A 6,430-nucleotide genomic window follows, 5' to 3' on the forward strand; every position below is an offset into this window, starting at 1 on the left:
TCCTTACCTCCACTGCTCCCCCATTGTCACTGGTTCTCTGTGCACTTACAGGGCTGGAGTGGTTAATGCCCAAACGCTACCCCAATCAATGCCTAGAACAGTGATCAACAGAGAATAAGTGCTTAATAAGTGTTGGCCTGAAGTGAACACCCTCTCGGGAGGGGTAGAGATCAAATGAGAGGATGGCAGGCAAAGCGCCATCCCTAGAACAGGTCTGGGGGATGCTCTGCACAAAGCTGCCTCGGCTTTGGCAAGAGGAGGCGAAATCTCGCAGCTGCCCGCTAGGGGGCGCGCTCACCACTACCTCGCACTGCATTCAGTTTTTTCCTCCAAGGGTTTAAGGGGAGGTGTCTCAGGCAGGTGGCAGGTGGCAGGTGCAGAGGAACGACGCTGAGACACCTCACTGCTGTCCTGGGGCTCATACTCCAGCACAGGCAGCATGGAGGCAAATCTGTAACAATTTGGTCCTGGAATCACTCCTTATGTCTGGGACTCCCAGCCATCCTTTGCTCTGCCCCTGTCTCACTCTCTCTCATGCTTGGCACAGACAGTGGCCTCTACCTCAAGTGCGCCTTTATCCCTGGAAAGCACCTCCTGTACACGGTGCATGATCCAGCTCATCTGCTTGAGACTGCTGGGGGCAGGATTTGGTTTTCCTTACCCTAGTATCCTCCATTGGGTGGGGGGCACATTTGGGGATACTAAGTAGCCAACAGCTGGCTGCTGGAAAGAACAGAGCTGGTCAAGCATGGAAGTTGATAAGATTGATTATTGGCCTCATGAGTAGGCATTAAATAGATGAGCAAGGGGCTCAAAGAAGTATTTGTACACCCGTGTTCATAACATCAGTATTCACAACAGCTAAAATGTGGAAGATAAGTGGATAAGCAAAATGGAATGCATACAATATGTACAATGAAATAGTATTCATCCTTTAAAAGGAAGGAAATTTTGACCTGTTACAACACAGAGGAGCTTTGGGAATACTATGAGTGAGATGAGCTAGTCACAAAAAGACAAATACTATATGATTTCACTCATATGAGGTACTTACAGTAATCAAAATCAGAGACAAGAAGGAGAATGATGGTTGCTGGAGGAAGAAAGAAATAGGGAGTGATTTATGCATTTATTTTGGTGGGACTAGGGTTTGAACTCAGGGTTTCATACTTGCGAAACAGGTGCTCTCCTGCTTGAGCCACACCTCCAGTTCATTTTACTCTGGTTATTTTGGAAATTGGGTCTCAAGAACTATTTGCCAGGGCTGGCCTCTAACCTGGATCCTCAGCCTCCCAAGTAGCTAGGATTACGGTCTGAGCCACCAGTGGCTGGCTTGAGGGATTGTTTAGTCAATATATCTCATGTTTTTTGTTTTGTTTTGTTTTTGTCAATGGTACTGGGGTTTGAACTTAGGACTTTATGGTTGCATGAAGAGATGGATGGTGGTGATGATTGAACATCAATATGAAAGTACTCTGTGCCACTGAACTGAGCCCTTATGAATAACTATATTAGTAATTTTTCTTTCTTTTTTTTTTTTTTGCAGTACTAGGGCTTGAACTCAGGCCTACACCTTAAGCCACTCCACTGGCCCTTTTTTTGTGATGGTTTTTTTCTGAGATAGGGTCTCTCGAGCTATTTGCCTTAGGCTGGCTTCGAGCCTCGATCTTCCTGATTTCTGCCTCCTGAGTAGCTAGGATTACAGATATGAGTCACTGGCACCCAGCTATAATTTTTTCTTTTCTTTTTTGGCAGTGCTTGAAATTAAAACCAGTACCTTGAAATGCACTAAACTATAACCCCAGCCTTTGGATTTTTGAAACAGAGTCTCACTGGGTTGCTCAGGTTCACCTCAGACTCACAATCCTCCTGCCTCTGTCTTTTGAGTTCAGGGATTACAGGTGTGCACTGCCACACCCAGCTAAGATAGTAAATGTTATGCTATGTGTATTTTGCTACAATAAAAATAATTGGGAAAAAAAGTGAGATAAATAGGAACATTTGGCTGTGGTTGTTAGTGTTCCAATCATAACAAAATCATAGAGAGCAGAACAAATGGGTAATAGAGATGATAGTCTTGTTTTGTTTGGGAGTAGCAAGCCAGGTGGGTGGTCTGGAAGCAGTGAGAAGGGAGGAGAGGAGGTTGGTGGGTCAAGATCACATTGGTGGGCAGTGATTGAGTAGGGATTGAGCAGTGAAAGGAGCTAGCCACACTTTAAGGCATGGATGGCAGGCCATGTGACCAGAGGTCACACAGCAGGAAGAAAGACAGAGGGAGGAGGCAAGAGCAAGTCAGTTGGGGCAGGTCCATCTGTGAAGGACACAGCAACTGTGCAGTAAAATTAGTTGAAAGTTGCACATTGAAGCCTGCAATCATACTCTGCCCCAAACAAGTTTGATTTCTTTAACAGGTTGCCAACATTTAAAGAAGCAGGAAATGTCATTTAAAAAACCAACTATATTGCTCACTTTTTTTCAAAAACGTGGGGGACCTGGCAATCTGGGGCCCATGCCTTCAGCAGCCCAGTCAGGGTCCTTGTCAGCTATGCAGGTGCTGACTGGTTCAGGGACCCCTCCCCTGCCTCCATCATCTTAGTCCTTATAACCCATTCTGCCTTCCCTAATTGAGGTTTTGTCCCCAAAACTTCTTGGTCTTAACTTCAAATAAACACTGACAAAAACTGGATTGTTTCCCTCAAAGCCCTCCCTGCCCACTTACACAAACAGGCTTGAATGAGGAGTGGTTTGACCTCTTGTACAAGAGCACCACTATCCCCACCCAGTCACAGCAATAGAATGCCTGTGAAGGCTGAAACTCCTCTGGAGGGCTGCTCATAGCCTCACCTGGAAGCCCCAAACCCGGAAGCCCCACTTCAGGTTCAGCCCAGGGGGTTGTCTAATCCTCCCAATGGCTCTGGAGAGGCCCACCTCTCTTCCCAGCCTGCAGCAGCTCCTGAGAGTTTTATCAGTGGAGCCCAGAACCAGGAAGACCAAGAGAAAGACTGGGAAAGAAAAAGTCCCCTTGCTATGGAGTTAAAAAAACAAAACAAAAAGCCCTGAAAAAGGATATTTACTCAAATGTCTGCAGTATTATCTCTTGTTGATAAAATGACAGATACTTTTGTTTGTTTTCTTCTTTTAGTCAGTCTTTTTTTTCTTGGTGGGACTAGGAGTGGGGAAGTCTGAACTCAGGGCTTCGTGCTTGCAAAGCAGATGCTCTATTGCTTGAACCACACCTCCAGTCCATTTTGCTCTGGTTATTTTGGAGATGGGATCTTGCAAACTCCTAGCCCAGACTAGACTTGAACCTCTATTCTCCAGATAACAGCCTCCCAAGTAGCTAGGATTATAGGCGTAAACCATTGGCACCTGGCTTTTCTTCTCTTGAGACAGGGTCCACTTTGTTGCTCAGGCTAGCCTTGAACTACTGGACTCCATGATCCTCCTGCCTCAGTCTCCCTAGTAGCTGGGAAAATGCACCTGGCTTCAGTGTACATTTTCTAAATTTTCTGCAGTAATATCCATTGTTTTGTAATAAGAAGAGAAACAAATCATCCAACCTTGAACTCTGTGCTGGGGTAGACACAATGGGGACAGAAAAGAAGACAGAGTTTGCAGAAACCTAGGGAAGGCAGCCACTCCAAGGTTTGGTGACTCTGAGCTGTGTAGAGGGACAGCATGAGTCAGCAGGGCCTTCAGGTCTTAGGTCCTGGGAGCCTGGCTAAGTGGCAGTGTCACCAACAGAAACAAGGATGAACGGTTTCAGGAGAACCAGGCAGAAGGTGAGAGGCTGCCAGGTACCATAGTAGTCGGGTTTCATTGATCGTACTCTCAGTTACTTAGTTGTTTGCTTATGCCTCGCCCTGCAAGGGAAGGGTTTAAAGCAGCTTAATAGGGTCTGTAAGTTATAGATAACAAGGGTAAAAAGTAGGAATAAATTTTCTTTTAAAAATAAGAAGGGCTGTAGCTGTGGCTTGCCTAGCAAGCACGAGGCTTTGAGTTCAAACCCCAGTACTACCAAAGAAAGAAAGAAAGAAAGAAAAATGAGGAGGAAGATTAAATAGGTGTGAACCTGTAGTTCACACCGGTAGCTCTGATTGTCCCTACTGCAGTGTCCCCGCTCTAAGGTGAGGGGCCTGGGCTTGGTGGAGGCAGTGGAGCTCCTGGGTTTGGGAGGAGATGATGCAATGGTGAGACAGAGAAGTGAACAAGAGGACTGTGAGAGAGAAACAGCAGACAAATGGACAGATGGGGGGAAAAGAGTGGAAGAGGCGGACAAAGCCTCGGGAGAAGGAAGAGGACATGGAGGAGGAGGAGCGGTCAGAGGAGCAGAGAAGGTCAAACGCCAGGAAATCACAGCCTTGAACGCCTACCAGGCTGGGGACAAAGTGGTCCCTGATTATCGTGGGTGGTACAAAGAGGCCCAGAGAGTCAGGGCTGGAGGCTGTCTTAGGTGGTAGGAAGGTGAAAAAACCTTCATCCTGGCCGCAGAGGGCCGTGGGTTGAGGAAAGATCTGGGCTGGGCTTTAGGCTGACGAGAAATTACCGGCAGAGGCAGAGGCTGAAGGATAGAGATAACCTTGTTGACCACTAACTCAGTTGGGGCATCGTCCCAGGGGACCAGCTCTGACCCCCTTACCCTCTTCTATATCAGCCTCTTTTCGACCTGTTTATGCCTTTGGGCTAGCCAGGTTGACCATGGGTTAGTCTGTGGCCCCAAAAAGGGAGCCCATGGTGGTTTATAAAAAATAAAGGAGCTAGACCAGGTGACAAGATCTTTTTTGTCCCAAAACAATGATGTCAGCCTCTGATTATAGGCTCTAGAGCCTTCTGAGTACCAAACTGGAGGAGGCTGTCAATTGAGGCCCAGAGAGGAGGAGTGACTGGGCTAAGTTCACACAGCCAAGGTCTGGGGAAATAGCCGGGCCAGGAAGCCAGCATTTCAAAGCTCCAAACTGTGTGCTTGGCAAGTCTCATTTCCTCCAGACAACCAGGCTCAGGTTTGGTTTCTGTCCTTTCTCTGGAAGTGGGACAAAGGAGCCACGAGCCAAGAAGCTGTCAGAGCTGGTCCCAAGCCCCAGGAGGCTGGGAACCAAAGGTCCACACCCATGTAAACACAGACCAGCACTGATACCTCTTACTTGGCACCCAATAGCGTCCTTCAAATCAGTTCCCGGCTATTATCTTGCTTATCCCTGCAGGTCCCCTGGGAGCCAGGGAGTGGCAGAGTATTAGCTCCACTTCACAACTGGGAGAAACTCAGACAAGAGGGAAGGCAGTAATTTGCCCGAAGTTATCCAGCAGGTCAGGATGGAGCAGGAATGGGAGGCTGAGTCTCTGAGGCCCTGTGGGAGGGGGGTTAACAGAGTGCATGGACCATTGGTTGGGGTGTACACAGTCCCAGGAATCAAAGGTCCCCTGTGTCACAAGGAGCATAATCTCAGCACTTCTGGAGGGAGACCCACAGGGACAGGCCCTGGGAAGAAGACAGGCAGGAGCAGTGGAATATAGCCACAGAGAAGACAGGCCTGAAACAGGAAGCATCCCTCACTGGATGGGGGGAGGAGTGTGTGCTGCCTGCTTCCCCAGGAAACCCTTATGCCCACAATGGGGCCCAAAGAGTCCCCTGCTGGCCCTCACCACCAGGTGCCCAGGGGCTCATTTGGACACTTGGGGAGACCTTGTTGCAGGCAAGGGTCCAGAGGGGTTTTGGGTAGGGTGACCAAAGGCCAAGGTTATTACTGCATGCTGTCTGACAGTGATTCCGTGGTCATCCCAGCTAGGGGCCCATTCTTTAGCCCGGGGAGAGAAGAAAGCCCTGAGAATGTTCTAAGGCAACACAGGCCTGCTCAGTGTTCACATGTTCCTTGTCCCCACCCTAGCCCTGTTTTCTGCTCTTTCATACCCCAGCCCAGGACAACACAGTCTGGCCCAGAAACCTTGCCTCCTGGAGACTCATTTCTGGGAGCAGACCCCCCTGACTCAGAACACTGGGAAGAGACCTGGACCCAGGTTCAGGAAACCCAGGATCAAAGCCCAGCTCTGCCTTAATCTTGGTTGTTGCTCTGTGCTTTGGTCACCCTCATCTGAAAGCTGGAGCTAATAAAAGACACCTGGCCTATTGCAATAATGAGGGTACAAGGCTGCCTAAGCATTGCTACACACAGGGGCAGAAGGCAGCAGTGCTCAGGCCCAGGAAGTCACTCCCTGCTATTGCCACAGGGTGACTCATGTGGCCCCTTGTCTGGGTTCCGCTCACCACCAAGGGATCTGGCTCAGGCCCAAAGAGGGCGCTGCTGGTGCAGCTCTGCTAGGAGTGGGGTTTCCTGGCAGCCAGGCACAGTGGGCAGGTCTGACCTGTGCAATTCGATTTGTGGTTACTGCCTGGGGCCAGGGCTGGTTGCAAAAGGGGCTGGTGCACTTGACGCAG

Source organism: Castor canadensis, chromosome 2 (assembly GCF_047511655.1).
Source record: "Castor canadensis chromosome 2, mCasCan1.hap1v2, whole genome shotgun sequence".
Lineage (NCBI taxonomy): Eukaryota > Metazoa > Chordata > Mammalia > Rodentia > Castoridae > Castor > Castor canadensis.